This window comes from Macaca fascicularis, chromosome 7, assembly GCF_037993035.2.
Source record: "Macaca fascicularis isolate 582-1 chromosome 7, T2T-MFA8v1.1".
In the NCBI taxonomy this organism is placed as follows: domain Eukaryota; kingdom Metazoa; phylum Chordata; class Mammalia; order Primates; family Cercopithecidae; genus Macaca; species Macaca fascicularis.
In genome coordinates, this window is record NC_088381.1 from 105,279,999 (window position 1) to 105,302,900 (window position 22,902).

General features: G+C 34.2%; 1 protein-coding gene and 1 non-coding gene across 17 annotated transcripts in view; one reads left to right on the forward strand and one right to left on the reverse strand.

Annotated features, from left to right (window-relative positions):
- Positions 1–22,902, forward strand: part of MIPOL1 (mirror-image polydactyly 1) — a 403,522-nt gene that overhangs the window by 243,048 nt on the left and 137,572 nt on the right. The window lies entirely within an intron of this gene.
- Positions 6,527–6,631, reverse strand: LOC123574736 (U6 spliceosomal RNA). Its single transcript, XR_006699940.2, has one exon. It is a non-coding gene; the product is annotated as a U6 spliceosomal RNA (small nuclear RNA).

Sequence of the window (22,902 nt, forward strand, 5' to 3'; positions counted from 1 at the left end):
AACTCTCCAACAGCCAAAACAATGGAGGACGTATGATCAGCTCTTCGTTTTAGGGGCAGATTAAAATATGATGATGGCTTTCCTTCTACCTTTCCTTTGATTTTACTAATTAGTGGCTGGACATGGTGGCTCACGCCTGTAATCCCAGCACTTTGGGAGGATGGCGGATCGCTTGAGTCCAGGAGTTCAAAACCAGCCTGGGCAACATGACCAAACCCTGTCTCTACAAAAAATACAAAAATTAGCAAGGCATGACATGTTCCTGTAATCCCAGCTACTCGGGAGGCTGAGGTGGGAGGATCACTGAGGTGGGAGGATCACTTGATCACAAGAGGCAGAGGTTGCCGTGGGTGGAGATCACACTAGTGTACTCCAGTCTGGGAAACAGAGTGAGACTCTGTCTCCCCAGTTTTTTTCTTCTTTACTAATTAGTGATACTGGCGTTTTTTTTTTTTTTTTTCCTTCTCTGAGTTTGGTGTAAGAGCTACTGCTGGTAAAAACATTCCATTCCCTTGTATGGAAATAAGGAAAATGGAAATATGGAAATACAGGTTTATGAGTTTCTTTTTTTTTTTTTTTTTTTTTTTTTAAAGAGTATCATTATTTATTTGATAAAACAAAAGATTGTATGTATTAATGGTAGACCATGATACATCATATGGATTTAATTGCTAAAAAATCAAGTTTAAGTAATATTTCAATGTAAATTTACTTAGCAATGCTTACAAATAAAAAACAATTATGTACTAAAGGGATACCATGCAACATGGATCTTTAAAGTTCATATGGAACCAAAAAAGAGCCCGCATCTCCAAGACAATCCTAAGTTTTAAAAATGAGTTTCTTTATTCTGTTTGTTTCCTTTGAGTTTTAGAATATTTTGAGTGCTAAGAAAATGAAGCCTTGGCCTTTTGTTTCTTTCAGCAGTTAGGAGGAGTGGCCAGTGAGATGGGAGAGTAGAGATAATAAACTTACCACTGTAGCTGATAGCTCTTTTGCATTAAAACAGAAAAGATAGCAGGAGAGGAATAACAATATCAAGATTTAAAATAAATTCCATATATTATAAAAGTGCTATTATTAAATATTAGTACCTCCTGATTGCTATAGCAAATGCTAAATTCATTTGCAACACCTTCGTTAATCAAATCTAGACAGTTCCATCAAGAAAGAATCTTAAACTTTTAGGGATTAGATTTGTATTTAGTAATGATTTTTTTCCTGTTGTTATAAACCTGTAGTGCTGCATTCCTACGTTCAGGAGACATAATAATAACAAATTCTTTTCTAATTGAGGGAATGCCTGTTTCAATGTTTGCTGATTTTATAGTGCTTCCTTATATTTCCTTTCACTTAAAGAAAGTGTAAATTAAAGTGTTTAGACAAGAATTAGACCTTGTTGTTTGGTGGCAGTAGTATAGGATTTATTATACATATTATAATTAACAACAGTCAGTGTGCTTTACATTTTTGTTATATTTTATGTGATTCCATGTGTGAATTTGTAATGCCATTCAGAATATGGTAAATTTGACATTTTAGAACATAAATGTTGAAGAGAATGCTTCACTTTTTAAGGTAGTTTGTTTCCTATGATTGAACTAGTATTTTTTGACAATAATTATATGAAATACTTATGTGTTTAACATAGTGAAAAGTGGGATAAACATGAACCCTACTTACTGGGTTTGTAATATACATTTAAAAGTCATAGAAACCATAAAGATAGAGTCCAGATGAAATATACTCAAAAAGAAAGTAAAATTCTTTATTTTTTTCTGTACTACTTTAGTAAATTTTATTCAGTATGGGTCCTGTTCTCTTTATATACTTTTTTTGGTCTGTGTATATACTATCCTTAACAATCAGAAATACTGCTGATTGTCACTAGAATCCGTGAGGTTTTTTATTTTTTTTATGGTAGTGATAGTTTTTTACTGAACCATATGCTTTCTTGGTTGGAACTACGAGTTGGTAAGAAAAGTCACTGGTGATTATAGCATGCAAACTATAGCCATGAAGCTAAAAATACATGAAGTATTTTTCTCAATGCAAATCCCTCATCAAGAGTGGGGTTGAACACTTGATCCTGACCTCATTAGTTGTATATTCTAATCAATTGGCCTACCCAGTGACATAAAATTTTTGTCACACCTCTGTTTTCTCTAATAATTAACTATTTATGGAGCTACATTATGGTACCATACTGCAACAGCTGTGATTAAAAAGAACACAAGAAGACTTGAATTACACTTCCATCTTTGGCATTAATCAGATTTTTTTTTTTTTTTTGATTACTGTAGACAAGTTTCAACTTTGCTAGATTTCAGTTTCTTTAATTTTGATGTGAGAAGCTTTTTCTACTTCTCACATTTTATGAAATTTGTTACCCCTTTATATGAAGTAGATTAAATTTTTATTTAGTAACATTTAGAGTCAAACAGTCTTTTTATGCCATTAAGTTATATCTATTTTTCAGGGCCTTTAAATTTAAAAATTTACAGCTGGCTTCACTATTCAAGTCACTATGTATATATTTATTGGTGACTCTGGAATGTAAAACAAAAATAAAATTAAAACAGTTTAAAAAAAAAACTTAAAGTATACATTTTCTACATGTCCAGTGATTTGGACTATATTTATTAAGCATTCGTCTCTTCTTCCTCTCAACTTACAGAATATGGCATTTACTAAGTGACTTAACTTCTGAATGTCGGTTGCCTCACCTGTAAACATCAATAATATCTGACCTGCTTAATATGAAAACCAGTGAGATGATATATCTGAATGTTTTTGAAAACTGTAAAGCACTGTGCCAAGGAAATATATTACTAAGTGTAATTTATAAAATCACTTACAAATTTTTGCTGTCTTGAGATATAAGACAATTAAATTAGTAAAGAGGTTATTGCTACTGAAGTAAATTTAAATCTTCTGTAACTTTGTATCCAGAAGGACGTTTTTTGGCATTATCAGTTTTCATGATTTTCTGCGCCTTATTCAACACAGTAAGTTATAAGAATAAAACTAAATTTCAACATGTATAGCTCTCAACTGCTAGTTGTTATTCTACAAAGTGACTCAACCTCCTTTTAAGAGCATTTAGCAAAATATTTTGTCACTCAATGGTTGTGCCTAGCAAAGGACCCAGAGTTTGTATTAGAATGGGCTTGCTAATTATAAGTCCTGGAATTTGATGTTTCTAAACATTATTTCTATTAGCTTGAGAAAAATATAATTTTATATTTTGTTACATTTTAAAAGTGCAGTGTTTCCCTTGGTCTTGGCACTCAGAATCACTATTATTATAGGTCCACAGGTGGCGGTTGCCTCCTACATAGGTAATCTTTGATTCATCGCTTTCTTAAATTTAATTTCTAACCAACTTTTGCTAGATTTTTCCTTGCAATCATTGTCACTTTTGCCTTTTCCTACTTAGACTACACCTGAATAATTTCATGACCAAGCTTTTTTTGCTACTTTGTTTACTTGTCTTCTCCATCCTTACTTCTCTTAAGATTCCTGAAACTTTATTTTCACCCTCTCATTCAGTCATCAATAGTATTTAACAATACCACATTACATATATAATAAAATCCAAACTCTTTAATGTAACATTCATGAACTTCCTCGATATTGCTGCCATCTCTGTTTTGTTTTGTTTTGTTTTGTTTTGTTTTTGAGACAATCTCTCTCTGTTGCCCAGGCTGGAGTGCAGTGGCGTGATCTCGGTTCACTGCAACCTCTGCCTCCCAGGTTCACGCCATTCACCTGCCTCAACCTCCCAAGTAGCTGGGACTACAGGCGCCCGCCACCATGCCTGGCTAATTTTTTTTTTTTTTTTTTGTATTTTAGTAGAAACGGGGTTTCACCGTGTTAGCCAGGATGGTCTCGATCTCCTGACCTCGTGGTCTGCCCACCTCAGCCTCCCAAAGTGCTGGGATTACAGGCGTGAGCCACTGCACCTGGCCCTGTTTCTAATTTAATATTTCACCAATCATCTTTTTGCTTCCCAGTTTCATTCATATTTGTGTCACTGGCATATTGCTTCACACATAGTAAGTGCTCAACAAGTATTTGTTACACTGAATTGACTATTATGTGCACTTCCAAAATAGATTGTTCAATATTTCATGGACACACCCAACAATTTCCCACTTCAGTGCTTTCTCATATGTCATCTTTTCCTCCTGGACTACTCCATCTCTGCCTATCCCATTTTTATTGAGGCTTCGCATCATAATTTAAATAACAGCTATTCTATTAATCCTTTTCTAATCTTGTCCTTTAGAAGTGATCTCAATATGTAAAATTCCTATCATAGTTATTCACAGTGGCTCTCTAGCAATACATACCTCATGCTTTCTTGTCCAATAGTTCTATGAATGTGTGTCTTAATTCCCCTACTAGTGCTTCTATTCTTCATGTATAGCAAGACTTCAGTAAATATATATCAGCAAATGAATAAACAATCAAATTTAACACGAGATTGAAAGTTTCTTCAGATGTAAAGTGTCTCCTGCACAGTTTTTTTTGTGTGCAATGCATATAAGAAGTCATTGATAAATGTGTGAATGAATGAATGATTTGAGATGACATGAACCTAGTCTAGCATGTAGGTTAGTTATTTACACGGATGTGGGTCAAAATGGGGTCTCCATATAATAAAGCAAATATATCACCTACCAAAAAAAATTCTTTTTTTTAGAAATACAGTGCTCATATTTGAAAACTATCATTGGAAACATTTGTTTGGATTTTACCTTTCTTAAAATTTAGAATTAAAAAAAACTTAGGAAAAATATCATTATCCAGTGTTCATTGCAGCATTATTCTTAGAATGAAAAAATAAATTAAAATATTTTCCGTGGATGCTTTGTTTGGTCTGCATATCATTGGAAAAAATATATTAAATTCATTGCCAAGATGAGATCTAGGAGATCTGGCAATGTGGGACCCTTAGGATTATAGTATGACATGTTTATTATTCAGGGTCTTCAGAGAAAGAGAATCAATAGACTGTATATAAATAGGGCAAAAGATTTGTTTTAAGAAGTTGGCTCAAACAATTGTGGGGCCTGGCAAGTCTGAAAAATCTCAGGGCAAGCCATCAGGCTGCAAAACCAGTGAAGGGTTGATGTACTTTTTATAATTTGTTATTTTTGAGTCAGGGTCTCGCTCTGTTTCCTAGGCTGGAGTGCAGTGGCGCAATCATAGCTCACTGCAGCCTCAAACTCCCATGTTCAAGTGATCCTCCTGCCTCAGCCTCCGGAGTAGCTAGGACTACAGGCACTTGCCACCATGCCTAGTTTTTTTGTTTTTTGTTTTTTGTTTTAATTATACTTTAAGTTCTGGGATACATGTGCAGAACATGCAAGTTTGTTACACAGGTGTACATATGCCATGGTGGTTTGCTGCACCCATCAACCCATTGTCTACATTAGGTATTTCTCCTAATGCTATCCCTCCCCTTGCCCCCCAGCCTCCAACAGGCCCCGGTGTGTGATGGTCCCCTCACTGTGTCCATGTGTTCTCACTGTTCAACTTCCACTTATGAGTGAGAACATGTGGTGTTTGGTTTTCTATTCCAGTGTTAGTTTGCTGAGAATGATGGTTTCTAGCTTCATCCATGTCCCTGCAAAGGGCATGAACTCATTCTTTTTTGTTTGTTTTTTTGAGATCAAGTCTCGATCTGTTGTCCAGGCTGGAGTGCAGGTTCAAGTGATTCTCCTGCCTCAGCCTCCTGAGTAGCTGAGATTACAGGTGCCCGCTACCATGCCTGGGTAATTTTTGTATTTTTAGTAGAAACAGGGTTTCGCCATGTTGGCCAGGCTGGTCTCAAACTCCTTATCTCACGTGATCACCCGCCTCGGCCTCCCAAAGTGCTGGGATTACAGGCGTGAGCCACCGCACCCGACCCTGAACTCAGTCTTCTTTATGGCTGCATTGTATTCCATGGTGTATATGTGCTACATTTTCTTTATCCAGTCTATTATTGATGGGCATTTGGGTTCGTTCCAAGTCTTTGCTATTGTGACTAGTGCCACAATAAACATACGTGTGCATATGTCTTTATAGTAGCATGATTTATAATCCTTTGGGTACATACCCAGTAATGGGATCGCTGGGCCAAATGGTATTTCTGGTTCTTGATCCTAGAGGAATCACCACACTGTTTTCCAAAATGGTTGAACTAATTTACACTCCCACCAACAGTGTAAAAGCGTTCCTATTTCTCCACATCCTCTCCAGCATCTGTTGTTTCCTGTCTTTTTAATGATCGCCATTCTAACTGGTGTGAGATGGTATCTGACTGTGGGATTTGCATTTCTCTAATGACCAATGATGATGAGCTTCTTTTCATATATTTGTTGGCCACATAAGTGTCTTCTTTTGAGAAGTGTCTGTTCATATCCTTTGCCCATTTTTTGATGAGGTTTTTTTTTCTTGTAAATTTGTTTAAGTTCCTTGTCGGTTCTGGATATTAGCCCTTTGTTAGATGGATAGATTGCAAAAGTTTTCTCCCAAAAATACGGAATGCTTCACGAACTTGCCTGTCATCCTTACACAGGGGCCATGCTAGTCTTCTCTGTATGGTTCTAATTTTAGTATATGTGCCAGAGGTGAGCACTAATTAAAAAAAGAAAATAGAGACAAGGTCTCACTATGTTGCCCAGGCTAATCTTGAACTCCTGAGATCAAACAGTCCTCTCACCTCAACTTCCCAGTGTTGAGATTACAGGTGTGAGTCACTGCACTTAGCAGATGTTGTGGCCTTGAGTCTCAAGATGCAGAATTTCTTCCTCCTTAGGGGACCTCAGTCTTCCACTGATAGGATAAGGTCTACTCATAATTATAGAGGCAGTCTATTGTACTCAAAGTCTACTAATTAAACATGTTAATCACAGCAAAACAAAAACAAAACCAAAAAAAACCACAAAATCCCTTCACAGCAGCATCTAGATTGCTGTTTGACCAAATATCTCATTACCATAGCCTAGCCAAGTTGACACATGAAATTAACCATCACTCATGCATTTCAACAATTGACTAGGGGTAAGTAAAAATTACCCTCTCTAAAAGAGGCATGCACTTGCCATTTCACCACTTTCTATTCCACCTACTTTGTGAATTTAAAGTCATCTTCCTCGACCTTGTACGTATTTAATTTTATGACCCCAAATGTGTGTTGTGATATTACTTATAAAATGGATGTTTGTACACATATACATATACTGTAGCCCCTGGCTACCTCTCTAACCTTATTTCTTAACATGTTTCTACTCTTGGTTCACTCTAGCCACACAAGGTCCCTTAATAACTCAAATATTCTAGGTGTGCTCCCATCCCAGTGCCCTGCCATGTGTTTTCTCTGCCTGGAGTGTTCTACCCCCAGAATGTCACATGAGTATGTTCCTTTACTTTGTTCAACTTTCTGCTTCAATATCACAACATCACACTATCTAAAATAGCGTACCCTGTTACTACATCACTCTATTTGTTACCCTCCTTTATTATTATTTTTTTCATAATAGACATGCTTACATGACACTGTACTGTGTTTATGGATTGTCCTTTAGGATTTTGTTTTTTTCTTCCTACTGAATCTTATACCTGAATCACTGCTTCGCACGTCTTTGATGCTCAATAAGTGTTTTGAATGAATGAGCATGTATTAATATATGTATGTGCTTAACCATTGTGATACATTAGAAACTTAACAACAGGTTGCCTGGGAAGTGAGACTGAGTCTAACAGTCAGATTTCTTACATTCATGGTAAGTGAGAGAAGACTTTAACTTTCCTTTCATACCCTAATAAAGTGTTTGAATTTTAAAATTTTTTATGTACATGTATTACTTTTGTATATTATATCAATGAGTTTGTAAGTTTTGAAAAGACTCATGCGTGGTAACCTGCACAAATTAAGCTTAGTGCTTAGAATTGATAATGAAAAACTGATCCATGTTTTGGTATATCTATTTATGACAATGTGATTAATTTTTTAAATAGATTTTATTAGTGTTGTGCTTTACAAAAGGCAGGATTTATAAGGGAATTAAATTCCAGAGTAGACTTTATTCACCTGTGTTATGTAAAATATACATGTAAATGATAACTTCACTTACATTTTATGTTTGCCAAATATTTTTAACTGTTTTTGAAGGTATTTTACATGGCAGTATTTCAAGCACTTTTTAAAAGTAAAATAAGATGTTAAAAAAATACTACCAACTTTAAAAGAACTATTAACGTAACATTCTTCTTCAACTTGATGTAGACACAGGGTTCTGTGACTGGTTAGAGATGAAGAGGGTGCCTTTTTAAAATAATTCAATACTGTGAACATTAGCTGTAGTCAGAAATGATAATGAGAGGAGAGAATTCCTTCATATTTCAATAAATTTCACTCAGTTTAATTAGGTTTATTTAGTATATTTTAATTATAGATGTTTTCTTTTTCTTTACATGACACATATGCATTAATAAATGAATTAAAGTTTTTTACTGAATCTAAACTAGTTAAAAATTTTGGCAAATGAAAATAATAGCTAATAATTGAAGACCTTTGTTCAGGACATTCTGATTCATTAATTGCAAAAACAATAAATGTTAAACATACAGTACAAGATCTAATAAACTGAGATCTTTAAGCTAGTTTTGATTTCTATAAACTTTCTAATGCCACTGCTGTCATAAAAAGCTTAGTAAATATTGACTAAGGATGATGATGACGATCCAGCAGTATTTTTAAGACTGGGTGGCACTGGCAGTACAGTCAGATATCCGGGACTTAACGTTGTTATTTTGCCATGAGGCCCTTTCACCTGGCCCTCTCCCAAAAGGATAAATGTTTACCTATAGTTAGGCATTTAAATGTGTAAATATTCCAGATTCAATTATATGTGAGGTAGCTAGAGTTTTCATTCTTTAAATCATGAACTAGTTCTCTAAAGTTTAAATGATTTACAAGTTTGCAAGGGTCAAAATAGACTTGACTGAATGTTTTCCCCATAATTCCAAAAATATTATTTTATAAGCCAGTTCAGTATAAAAATATTGTGCCCCACTGACTATTCCAAACCTAAAATATTTGTGAAACTTATGAATTTATTAAGGTTTAATTTACTATTCTGTTTAGCTGTTAAGCTTTAAATGTTGTTGTATAGTATGTCTTGTTCTCTTCAGGCTTAAAAGGGTTTTATGACAATCAGTATTCTATTAATGTAGTTCCAGTTATTCCCCAAATATCTTCTAAAACTTCCTGGTTCTAATTGAATCACAACTAAACAATATTCAGTTACTATGTAAAACAATCAGGAAGTTCAAAAGCCTAGAGATAGGGACTGGTTTTTTAGTTTAGTTTTATTCAATGTTAATCTGATCAAGATTTTCATTTATTTTAACCCATGGAAAGTTTAGTTGTCCTGTCAAGCTTGGTTAGCTGTTCTAAACTATAAAAAATAAAAATTTTTGAAAAAATGATATGAAAAAAGGTGAGAATTGAGATTTTGTCCTAGAAAGTTGGACACACTGTTGACTTAAATTATAATTAATAATGAAGAAAACATATATTTCTAAATCCACTTTCATTAGGTCTTCGTTCACCTTTTCACTTGTAAAACTTTTGTTTTCCATTCATTCTTATGTATGATACAGTGTTTTAATTGAGAGCTAACACCACAGTAAGACAGATGGTGCAGGTTGTGACTTTCTAGCTGAGTGACCATCTACAGGTAATTAACCTCTCAAAGCCTCAATTTCCTGACCTGCAAAATAAGAATTGTAATTATACCTGCCTCATATCATTGTTTTAGAATAACCAAATCAAATAATGCATGTACAATGCTTTATACAGTACTTGGGTACACTTAGGTGTACCCAAGGTAACCCATTATTATAATCCCTATGTTGAGTTTTTATTGTTATCATTAGCTCTTTTTTGAGAATCTGTCAATACATTTATAACTTTTTTCAGCATTTTAGACTTTAAATACAATATTTTGTGAACACAATATGCAATCATTTGATTTTTCTTTAGGAACAAGTTTTTACTGTAGTTAAGATGGTTGATTTTTTTCTTGTGAGGCATTTAAAAAATATGTTGTCAAAATGGCATGCTTGAACTTGGATTTGGCCCTTTTTGATTAACAGTTTGTTTTCAGGAGTTGTTTATTCACACAGCAACATTTTAATGTTCAAAATATATTGAGAAATAGAAATCTAATAATTTCATCACTTTTCCCCAACCTGTGAAAAACATGTTTTCCAAAGAGTACAAATTCAAAATAATAACATTTTCTTCAATGTTTTGTGTTAAAATTTTTACCCCAGAAAATACAGGTATAATTTTTAAAGCTATGTTTGTAATTCTTTCTATCTTGTATCTTGGAGTTTGATACATATGTTATTTAATCCCTTCAACATCCTTGTAAGGCATCATCCCTTTTTGGAGAGAAGAAAACTGAAACAGAGAGAAAACTAACATCCCCTAGGTTACATTAAGGCCATTGACAGAGGCATAAATATTACCTAATCCTCCTGATAGCTGGGCCTTTTACTTTACTACTGGACCCCTTCCTCTACCCTTGCCTCCCTCAGAAATACTGCTGAAGCAAAGCTGGTACTTCAGCATTATTTCCCTGATTTGGATATGCCTGACATGTTTATTGCACAAAACACATCACTGAGACCATGTTAAAGGCCGGTTAACGCGGTAAAAGAATCTGACCTGCTTTGGAGTTTAACAGTCTTTGTCTATGTTCAACCAAACTGTACAAATACAACCACAGTTGATGTCTGGATTTATAGACTACCACTGATTTTTTTTTGAAACTTTAAGCTCTAGCATTATATCATATGTTAAACTACAAAAACTAAATACTGTGCCTAACAGCAATTTTATCCATATAATCATAATAGTTTATGTTTATTAGTATGTTGTAGTGTTAATATTATTGTTTTATCTATGCTGTAGCACAATCACTAACCTAACAACAATCATATTTAGTAGTAACCATTAACCAAATAGCTATTTTCAGTTGTATATGAATTTGTTAAGAGCCTGCTGTGTACTAAAGACTCTGCAGACTTTTGTGAAACATAGAGTTAACAGAGGATAAGATGCAATTGCTACCTTAAAATAGATTATAATTAACTGGAGAAAAAATATATACTAAAAATGAACATACATTACTATGTGCTGTTAAATGAAATACTTGGACACTTCCATAGCAAGTCACAGAAGGGAGAGATTCTTCTAGGCTTGAATAAATTTCACAAGATTTTATGGAATACTTGAGAATTGAAGTATATGAACCAATAAGGCTCTGATAGAGAGGAGAAGGAAGAGGGCATTCTAGCCTGGAAGAACAGAATAAGGAAAAGTAGAGGTTTAATGAACACACTGTGTTATATTATGGAATTAAGAGAAAATTGCAGGAATTTTATTGTTAACATGCATTTAGTTTTTATTCTGTTTCCTGGAGAGCCTTGGGAATATAGAACTTATTCTTTGAAGCATTAAAAATTAAACTTATACTCAAAAGAAATGCTTCAATACTTTATATAGAATTTAAAGCATCTTAAAAGCCTAAATACATTTTTGAAAAGCTTATTATGGAGAATTTGGGACATATACAAAAGCCTACAGAATGAACTCTGCATGTACGCATCACTTGCCCCTGAAAACATCAACCCCTAGTCAATCAGATTTCATCCACACTCTCATGCATATACCCCCACTCTCTGGTATTATTTTAAGGTAAATCACATATATAATGTTACTTTACTTACAAATATTTCAGTATGTATCATCTAAAAGATAAGGACTCTTATTTTAGCATAATCACAATACCATTAACATACTTAAAAACAATTTAACAATAATATATTTTATTTAATAAATTTATTTTTTTGAGACAGGGTCTTGCTCTGTTGCTCAGGCTGGAGTTCTGTGGTGCAGTCACAGCTCACTGTAGCCTCCCCTTCCAAGGCTCAGTCTCCTGAATAGCTAGGACTACAAGCTCACGCCACCATGCCTGGCTAATTTGTTGGGGTTTTTTGTGTGTGAAGACAAGGTCTCACTATGTTATCCTTCTGGTCTTGAACTCCTGGGCTCAAGTGCTTCTTCCAGCTCAGCCTCCCAAAGTGTTAGGATTACAGGCATGAGCCACTACACCTGGGCTAACAATAATTTCTTAATATCATCAAATACCCACTCAGTGCTAAAACTTCCAATTGTTTCATGTCATAATGTCTTACTAATTTGTGTTAATCAAGATTTAAATAAAATCCACATTGCAATTGACATATATACATTTTTATTATATAAATTTATGTGGCACAAGTACAGTTTCATTACATGCACAAATTAAGTGAGGGTCAGATCAAGGCTTTTAGGGTATCCATCACCTGAATAATGTACATTGTAGCCATTAAGTAATTTATCATTATCTACCCCCATTGCACCCCCTCACCTTTCTGAGTCTCTATTGTCTATCATTCCACTCTCTATGTCCATGGGTATACATTTTTTAGCACCCAGTTATGAATGAGAACATGCAATATTTGTCTTTCTGTGTCTGGCTTCTTTCACTGAAGATAATGACCTCCAATTCCATTCATTTTGCCCCCAAAAAACATGATTTCATTCTTTTTTATAGCTGTGTAGTATTCCATTGTGTATATAAACACCATATTTTCTTTACCCAGTTATCTGTGATGGACTCATAGGTTGATTCCATATCTTTGCCATTGTGGATTATGCTATGATAAACATACGAGTGCAATGTAATGATTTCTTTTCCTTTGGGTAGGTACCAAGTAGTAGGACTACTGGATCAAATAGTAGTTCTGTCTTAAGTTCTTTGAGAAATCTCCATACTGTTTTCCACAGAGATTGTCCTAATTTACATTCCCACCAATAGTGTATGAGTTCACTTATGTCTGCCAACACACCAGCATGTTATTTTCTGACTTTCTAATAATGGCCATTCTGAGTGGTGTCAATAAGAATGTCTCATTGAGATTTTAATTTGCATTTCTCTGATGAGTGGTGATGAGCATTTATTCATACACCTATTGGCTATTTGTATGTCTTCTTTTGAAAAAAATGTCTATTCTTATCAACTGCCACTTTTTAATGGGATTATTTAGTTTTGCTGTTGTTATGTGAGTTTCTTGCCCTTGCCAGATGCATATTTTTCAGATATTTTCTCCCATTCTTCAGGTTGTCTGTTCACTTTGTTGATTATTTCTTATGTTGTGCAGAAGCTTTTTAATTCAATCAAGTCCCATTTGTCTATGCTGTTGTTGTTGTTGTTTGTGCTTTTGAGATCTTAGTCATGAATTATTTGCCTAGGCCAGTGAACAGAAGAGTTTTCCCTAGGATTTCTTCCAGGATTTTTATAGTTTTAGGCCTCACATTTAAGTATTTAATCCATCTTGAGTTGTGTTTTCTATATGGTGAGAGATAAGGGTCCAGTTTCTTCTGCATATGGCAATCCAGTTTTCCCAGCACCATTTATTAAAAAGGGCATCTCTTCTCCAGTGTACATTAGTGTCAATTTTGTCAAAGATCAGTTGGCTGTAAATATGTGGCTTTATTTCTGAGTTTTCTATTCTGTTCCATTGATCTGTGTGTCTATTTCTGATATAGCCTTGTAGTATAATTTGAAGTCAAGTAACATAATATACTGTAGAAAAGCCTCTAGTTTTGTTTTGTTTTTTGTTTTTTGGGGGTTTTTTGCTTAGGATTACTTTAGTTATTCAGACTCTCTTTTGGTTTCATAAGAATTTTAGGATTGTTTTTCCCAATTCTATGAAAAATGATGTTGGTATTTTGATAGGGCCTGCGTTGAATCTGCAGATTTCTTTGGGTAGCATGGTCATTTTAATAATATTAATTCTTCTGACCAATGAGCATGGGATGTTCTTCCATTTGTTTGTGTCAGCTACAATATCTTTCTTCTGCGTTTTGTAGTTCCCCTTGTAGAGATCTTGGCCACCTAATATGCTGGGATTGCAGGTGTAAGCCACCATGCCCCACCCCTGTGGATTTTTCATAGATGCCCTTTTATAGGTTGAAAAAATTTCCTTCTAATTCTACTTTAGGGTGTGTGTGTGTGTGTGTGTGTGTATGTGTGTGTGTATGTGTGGCTATTGTAAATGGAATTGCATTCTGGATTTGGCTGTCAGCTGGATGTTATTGGTGTACAGAAATGCTACCAATTGTTGTACATTGATTTTGTATCCTGAAACTTTAGCGAAGTTGTTGATTACTTCCAGGAGCCTTTTCAAAGAGTCTTTAGGGTTTTCTAGGTATATAATCATATTATCAACAAAGAGAGATGGTTTGACTTCTTCTTTTCCTATTAAAATGTCTTTTATTTCTTTCTCTTACCTGATTGCTCTGACTAGGACTTCCAGGACAATGTTGAATAAGAATGATGAGAGTGGACATCCTTGTCTTGTTCCAGTTTTCAAGGGGAATGATTACAATTTTTGCCCATTCAGTATGATGTTGGCTGTGGGTTTGTCATAGATGGTTCTTATTATCTTGAGTTATGTTCCTTTGATGCCTAGTTTGTTGAAGATTTTTTATCCTGAAGGGATGTTGAATTTTATCAAAAGCTCATTAAACCTGCACATGTACCCCCAAATCTAAAATAGAAGCTGAAATTATAAAAATAAATAAATAAAAATTTTAAAAAATTGTTACTGAAGGTACCATTAAAAAAGAAGAAAATAACCTTTGCAATAGCATCAAAAAGAATAAAATACTTTGGAATAAATGTAAGAAAATTATCGCAAAAACTTATGCTTTGAAAATGACAAATACATGGTTAAAGAAATTAAAGAAGATCTAAATAAGTGGAAAAACATCTGTGTTCATGGATCAGAAGACTTTATACTGTTAAGATGATAAGAATCTACAAATTCAATAAAATTTCTCAGAATGCTAGCTAACTTCTTTGTAGAAATTGAATTCTAATTCTAAAGTTCGTATGGAAATGAAAGAAATCCGGAATAGCCAAATTGATCTTGAAAAAAAGAGCAAAGGAGGCAGAATCACACCTCTTGATTTCACAGCTTACTGCAAAGCTACACTAATCAAAACAATGTGGTATTAGCATAAGAATAGACATTTTGTAATTGAATAGAATTGGGAGTCTAGAAATAAATCCTTAGTGTACATGAAAAGAAATAGAAACTCTGAACAGTTCAATATCCATTGAAGAAATTGAAGTCCAAAGCAGGAGGAGCTTTAGGCCAGGAGTTTGAGACCAGTCTGGGAAACACAGTGAGACCCTATCTCTACTAAAAATTTAAAAAATTAGCTAGGCATGGTGGTGTGTACCTATAGTTCCAGCTACTGGGGAGTCTGAAGTGGGAGGATTGCTTGAGCCCAAGAGGTCGAGACTGCAGTGAGTTACGATTACACCACTGCACTGCAGCCTGGATGACAGAGAGACTGTCTCAAAAAAAAAAAAAAAAAAAAAAAAGGAAAAAAAATGAGAGAAGAAGAAGGAGGAGGGAGAGAAGGAGGAATTGAATTCATAATTTAAAACATTTTGCAGAGAAACTTCAGGCCCAAGTGTCTTCATGGTGAGTTTTGTCAACCATCTAAGGAAGACATAATAACAGTCTTAATACAAACATTTTCAGAACATAAAAGAGAATGGAACACTTCCCAACTCAGTCAGTAACATCTGTTTTACATTAGTATGAAAACCAGATGAGGGCATTACAAGAAATGAAAACTGAGGCCAAAGTCCTTCATGATGATGGGCTCAAAAAAAAAAAAAAAAACCCTCTACAAAAACTAGCAAACCAAATCCAACAGCATATATAAAGGGTACTGCAATGCTAAAGGTGGCAATGCAAGGTTGGTTTAACATCTGAAAATCAATGTAATTTACCATGTTAACAGAATAAGGGAGAGAAAATAATCATTTCAGAGGATGCAGAAAAAGCATGTGATGAAATTCAAAACCCATTCAGTTGTTCAGTCTGACTGATAAAGAACATTAGGAGAAAATTTACAGCTATGATATTTAATGACAAAGGCTCAATGATTTCTATGTAAGATCAAGAACAAAGCAAGGATGATCTTCTCACTTCAACTTTCTGTAGGAACCGATAATTATTAAAAATTGGAAAAATAAAGCTGCTTTTATTTGCAGATGATATGTTGTACACATCCTAAGGATTCCTGTGGATTCTTTAAAAGAAACTGAACTTTTAAATTTCCTTTTCTAATTGTTCATTGCTAATATATGGAAATACAATTGATTTTTACATATTGATCTGAATTAACTTATTCTAGTAACATTTTAAAGGTTGCATACAAAATTATGAGAAATTTAAGGATGAATTTAACACTGTACTCTGAAAACTACAGATTGCTGAAAACAATTATGGAAGACCCATGTAAGGAGAATTACGTAGTGTTCATAAATGGGAACACTCAATATTGCTGTGATATCAGTTCTCTCCAAATTGATCTGTAGGCTATATATTATCCTAATAAAAATTACATTTGTGTTTACTGTAGATATTGACAAGCTAATTCTAAAATTTATATAAAAATGCAAATGATTAGAATTGCCAAAGCAATTTTATAAAAGACACAGTTGGAGGAATACCTGATTTCAAGATACATTCTGTAAAGTCACAGATATCAAGACATTGATATTAGTGAAAACGTAAATGTACATATAGATCCGGAGGATAAAAGAATTCTACACATATATGGTCAGTTTATCTTCAACAATGAAGACACGGCAATTCATAGGGAAAAGGCCACCATTCAAGAAGTAGTGATAAAACAAGTGGATATGTAAACAATTATATGCAAAAAATTAACATTAACCCTAACCTCACATCCTTCACAAATATTACCATGACAGTTGCTTTTTCTTATTTTACTTTTTATTCCTACACCTAATATACTATCTGGCTGATAGTAGGTGCAAAGTAATGGTTTGTATAATAATAAACAACTACACTCTAGTTCTCCTAGTTTCTGAATCTAATTTCAGTGAAAGATGCCCATCACACTTTTAGGAGGCGAACTTTTATGTTTTATCTTCAAAAAGATATAACCAAATTAGACTGGTTCTAGTTCCCTCATTTTACTGTGTCAATCTGGGTAGCTTTCCAATCATAGCTCCCTGAGGCACTCACCAGGCGCTGAAATGCTTTATAGCTTCACAGATATTTCTTTGTGTCATTGCGTTTGTATGTATTAGAAACTGTAAGAATAAGAACATGTTAAATTTAAATAGAGGAACAAGAGGCAGAACAATGATATGTGACTGTAGATAATTCAATGCTATTTGTTGATAGTGCTCATTTGCATTTTACTCCCACTGGCAGCTAGAGTCAACATGACTTATACATTTATCTTAAATACTTTAATTCCAGTCAGCTGTTTTTTTTTTTTAATAATATAGATGTAATGTGACTTTTATTTTGCTCAAAGAACTTAGAAAATATTGGTACCTATCTTTTTAATGTATGGGTAGGTAGGCAGTTATGAATGTTGGTAGGTGAACTAAAGAGATCAGATGACTTGGCCATTGACACGGAAGAGCAAGATTGAAGCCAAAGTTCAGGACTCTTGACTAATTTTATAAAACAAGCAGAAAGACTGCATACTTTTGAGTACCTCTCATTACAGGGCTGCAAACTGGATATGCTCTTAAAGACAGAAATAAATAGTCTGACCAACCAAAACAAAAATATTTCTCTCCAAAACTGTGTTTCATAATTGTTACTTCAGTCACTGCACTAGTGAGAAAACCCCAGTTAGGTGCTAATAGTCCTTTATAACCCTTCAATACCTGCCAATCTTCCTTTAAAGGGGAGTCTCTGCACTATAGCACTAGCAGCCATAGCCAGTGTGGGCTAATGCAGGAGTGTAGAGATCATTGCAGAAGGCAGCACAGAATCTGAAGTAGGAAATGTGAATCAATATGTCCTGTACATGCTACTTAGTTTGAAACTGGTATTTGTACTAGTTTATTTGTAAAGTGCCCACAGTATCACTAGCAAGAAATCCTGTTTGTTTTCATTGATGTTATTTTAAATAGGTTCTAATACGTAGCAAAATTCTTTTTACTTGCCAAACTATATTTATTTATTGACTTTTTTTCTTCTTGAAGGATTGTTTTATTTGCCAATAAATAATTACAGCTAGCAAAAAAATGAAACTAGCAGTTTTCAAAGTCTTTTTTTTTTTTTTTTTTTTTTTTTTTTTTTTGAGATGGAGTCTTGCTCTGTCGCCCAGGCTGGAGTGCAGTGGCTGGATCTCGGCTCACTGCAAGCTCCGCCTCCCGGGTTCACGCCATTCTCCTGCCTCAGCCTCCCGAGTAGCTGGGACTACAGGCGCCCGCCACCTCGCCCGGCTAGTTTTTTGTACTTTTTAGTAGAGACGGGGTTTCACCGTGTTAGCCAGGATGGTCTCGATCTCCTGACCTCGTGATCCACCCGTCTCGGCCTCCCAAAGTGCTGGGATTACAGGCTTGAGCCACCGCGCCCGGCCCAGTTTTCAAAGTCTTAACAGTTCACTTTATTCCATAGCATAAAGTCTGAAAAATCTTTACAAAGAAGTTAATGTCGTCGTTTGCTGTGCTGTTGTCTTTTAAAATCAATGAGGTGGGGTTAAGCAAGAGAGTGCAAGGGTAGAGAAACTTTTAAAGATCTTAGAGAACTAAAAGTCTTACTTTATACTGTTAATTATACTAAAAAACCAAACAATCTCAAATTTCAAAATCAGCACTCTGCTGACTCTTTCATATGTATAGAGGTCACTCATAGTTTTCGCATTAATTAATATTTTCTGGTGAACATATAATGTGTTCAAATTCCATGACAGACAGTTTCTTTTATGTCTTCAAGTTTGAGTTTTTCAGGTATTTATTTGTACATAACTCTTCAAACATTTCTAACTCATTTTTGACTCTTTGTATCTTCTCAAGAACTACCTTAAAATAATTTCTGGTTTATGCCAACAAAGAAGTGAATGGCAGCAAGATCACATTCTTCCTTCTGTCACTTGAGAAGTGTTTTTTACATTCCATACATCGGTACTTGATCAGACAGGTTACTAAAATTTTTGCCATGTCAAAGGCATTTCTAAGAATCAATAGCTTTTTCCATTTTCTTTTAACCTCCCTGTTAAGTTCTGCAGTTGATATTACCAGTAAAAATAAAAAAAAAAAAAAGGAAGAAATCTTTGGCAGAGACAGTCCACAAAATAATTTCAAAAAAGTACTTAAATAAAACCTACATACACTCAGACTATAAGTAATTATATTTATGAGTATAAACATTGACATAATGTAGACTTGTAGAAAACATATAAGTCTGTAAAGAATTTATATTGTCGCAAATAGTTCTGAAAAGTATTTAGCAAACTGAATGGAGATGAAGAATTTGATTTTTATCATTCACCTGTCCTTCAGTGGAATTAATAATGAAATTATTCATTGCTTTAATACAAGTTGATGTTAAGTTTTGAAAAGTAAGAAGCAATATTGCTGACCATGCTAGCCATGTGGTATTCTAAAATTATAGCTCCTTTCCTTTCCTTTGGATTGTATTTGTCAACCCTGTGCCAAATAGAATGTTCTTTGGATCAAGACAAAAGGATTTTTAAAATACTTAACCAAGTACTTAAAATTGGACCATATTTGGGGTTTTTTTTCTTACTTGAGCCATGACTTTCTTCTACCGATTTTTTTTTTATCCTGCCTGAAATTTCTGATTACTTTTTTTTTTTTTTTTTTTTTTTTTTTTAGACAGTGTCACTCTGTTGCCCAGGCTGGAGTGCAGTGGTGCGATCTCAGCTCACTGCAACCTTTGCCTCCTGGGTTTAAGTGATTCTCCTACCTCAGCCTTCCGAGTACCTGGGACTACAGGCATGCGCCACCATGCCTGGCTAATTTTTGTATTTTTAGTAGAGACAGGGTTTCACCATACTGGCCAGGCTCGTCTCGAACTCCTGACCTCAACTGATTTGCCATCCTTGGTCTCCCAGAGTGCTGGGATTACAGGCCTGAGCCACCTTGCCCGGCCACCTTTCTTTTTCTTGGATCTTGTGCATCATTATTTCAGCTCTTCCCATCCTGTCACTCTTAATTTCTGTTTTATGAGGTCTCCCTTTACATCAGGGCAGTCCATCTCCCTATTGCAATCTAGACCTGTGTGTGGCTCTCCAGTCTGCTGCACAGTTGTCATCCTAGGATTTGTCTTCTCTTCTGCATTGGTTTTGCTGTGTCTCGGATTCTGTATCTTCTTTCTTGCTTTATTTCCCCTTCAAGAAATTTCCAAACAGAGAAGTTTTCTGAATATAGAATTCATATTTTAACATTACATCCTTTCAAAACTTTTAAGATGTTATTCTTTCTCTTTTCTTGCTTCTAGTAACTGATTTCAGAATGAATCAATCTTCTTTGTTGACTTTTTCTCATGGAAGGTAATTTTTTTAATCTCAGTGTTTTTTTCAGTTTGGTATTCTGAAATCTGATAAGGAGGTATCTGAGAATGGATCTTCCTTCATTTACTGTGATCTCCACTTATAGATGCTTGCAACTTGAAGATGTTTGGCTTTCATCTCTGAGAAATTTTCCTTAATATTATTTGATAGTTTTCTCTTTCGTTTTTCCCCTTGGTGTATCTCTTTCTGGTATCCTAATAGCCAGATGTTATACTTTCTGGACAGATTCTTTCATCCTTAAATTTCTGATACGTGGACTTAGAAATTTCTTCAACTTGATTTCAAGTCTTTTTTATGAATGTTTTTGAAATATTGTATAAATATAAAGTCATATCTATTTTTTATGGAGGAAATAAAGTATTTCCTCATTGTTTTTAAGTAGCATTTCATTTCCTAGCATAGAATAAGTTGTCTATGGATTAAAAAATTTTTTAAGAAGTCTTGTACCCTGATAATGTAAAATATTCTGTATTCACTTAAAAATTTAATAAAGTGGTATTACAATTGTATTTATAAAGTTAATGCAGTCTTAATATTATAGTTTTTAAATAGGAATATTATTTGTTTCCTCTAATCAAATTATTCTAAACATTTATTTTTAAGATCTACATCACATTTATTCATCAAGATTGGTATTTTCTATGGAGTTCTTGACACCTCTTCCCCAGGGCAATATTAGCTACTTTGTACAAGTTAAGCTTCTTCCTTGTTCACCTTTGTATCATCCCCTACTTCATCTCTGTACCTTATCTCCACTGTCTTGCACATCGATGTAGGTGCTCAACTAACATTTGTGGAAGAGAAAGAAGGCAGGTATTGAGATGGCCTTATTAAGTGTCAGAAGCCAGTGTTTCTTCTACTTGTGTTTTTTTGAGAATTTTAAAAAATAACTTTTTATTTATAAATGAAAGATAGTCTCAAATATGATGAGGCTTTTTTGGTTTAGAAAAGATTGTACATCAAAAGGTTTGCATATTCTTATCATGGACAACACATTCACATGCCATTTCGGGTGGGTCTGTTATTCTTAAACAATGAGCTTTTCTTTATAACTGTGATTCTTATACATGGAAATGGAGCTGATTCTCTCTCATAATCATAGGATTGTTTAATGAAGAAATACATTTATGATAGAGAAAGAATTGACATCCAATTGATTTTTAAAATCAAAGTATGACTTAAAGGATTATTTTTAAGGGGGAACCTGTAGAAAGTAAATGTTCTGCTAAATTGTATTTGCCAAAATATATCAAAGAAATCATTATGAGCCTTAAGGTTCTTTTGTTTATTCTCTTTGCCTAGTACTTGACCATTAAGGATTTGAGATGAAGAGAAAGAGATATGGCTACTAAAAAGTCTCTCTTTTCAATGCAGTTCTAATAACAAAGTGTGAAATCTGGGACTCAGCCAAGTGTTACTTATTAATATCTTAAAATGATTTTTAAGTGTTGCATTTTAAAAAATTTAATATAGTAGAAAAGCATCAATTATAGAAATAGTTTTATGGGTATGAACAACAAATGAAAACTTGATTAAAGGTGGCCATATCAAGCATTCTTCACTTGAAGTATCTTGCCAGCTTCTGAGTAATGCTTTGATTTGGTTTGAACCTTTTGTATGCAACAATTTTTAATGCAAGTTACTACAGTTCTTTCTGAATAATATAGGTCATGAGAAGTTCATTTGTAGGTGGGGCAGCTGTACTACTTTGGGGGACTGTCTTAATAGATCCATTTCATTAATTGTCATGAATTTTTTATTAACAAAACCAGTACATCAGGTTTAGCCAGCTAAAAACTGTTCTCATAGTTGTTATCTTTATTGTCAGAAAGAATATTGTGAAAATAAGGAATTACTGCACATGCTTTAACTCTTCATTAAACAGAAGAACGGCACTATCCATGAAAAATAACTTAGGGGCATATTATCAAGTTGACATACAGTGTTTTCAGTTTTGCAACTCCCATTAACTTTAAAACCTTGTGCTTTAACTTCAGTGTCTTCCAGTTGGGAATAATGCCAGAGCCGTCTGTTAGGTACTCAGAGTTAATGGGATTAATGTCAAGTAGCAGGATGTTCATTCTCTCTTCCTTAAGCTTTATTCCTTAGGTATTTTTAGATAAATGTCCTTCTAAGGAATTTCTTTTAGAAACCAGGCAATGGTATTAAGAAGCAGCAGTAATGGACTGGAAAATGAATGATATTAGGATGTGCATTTTATTTACCAATGAAAGAAATTTACTTCAATCCCCATCTGATAATCTTTATTATTAAGTCATACATAGAGCTTTAAAAGTATGATTTTTTTTTTAACTTCAAGAAGTCTCAAGAGATTTCTTAGACATATGATAGGTCATTATATTGTTAGCCATATTCTTTGTGTCTTCAAGGCCATA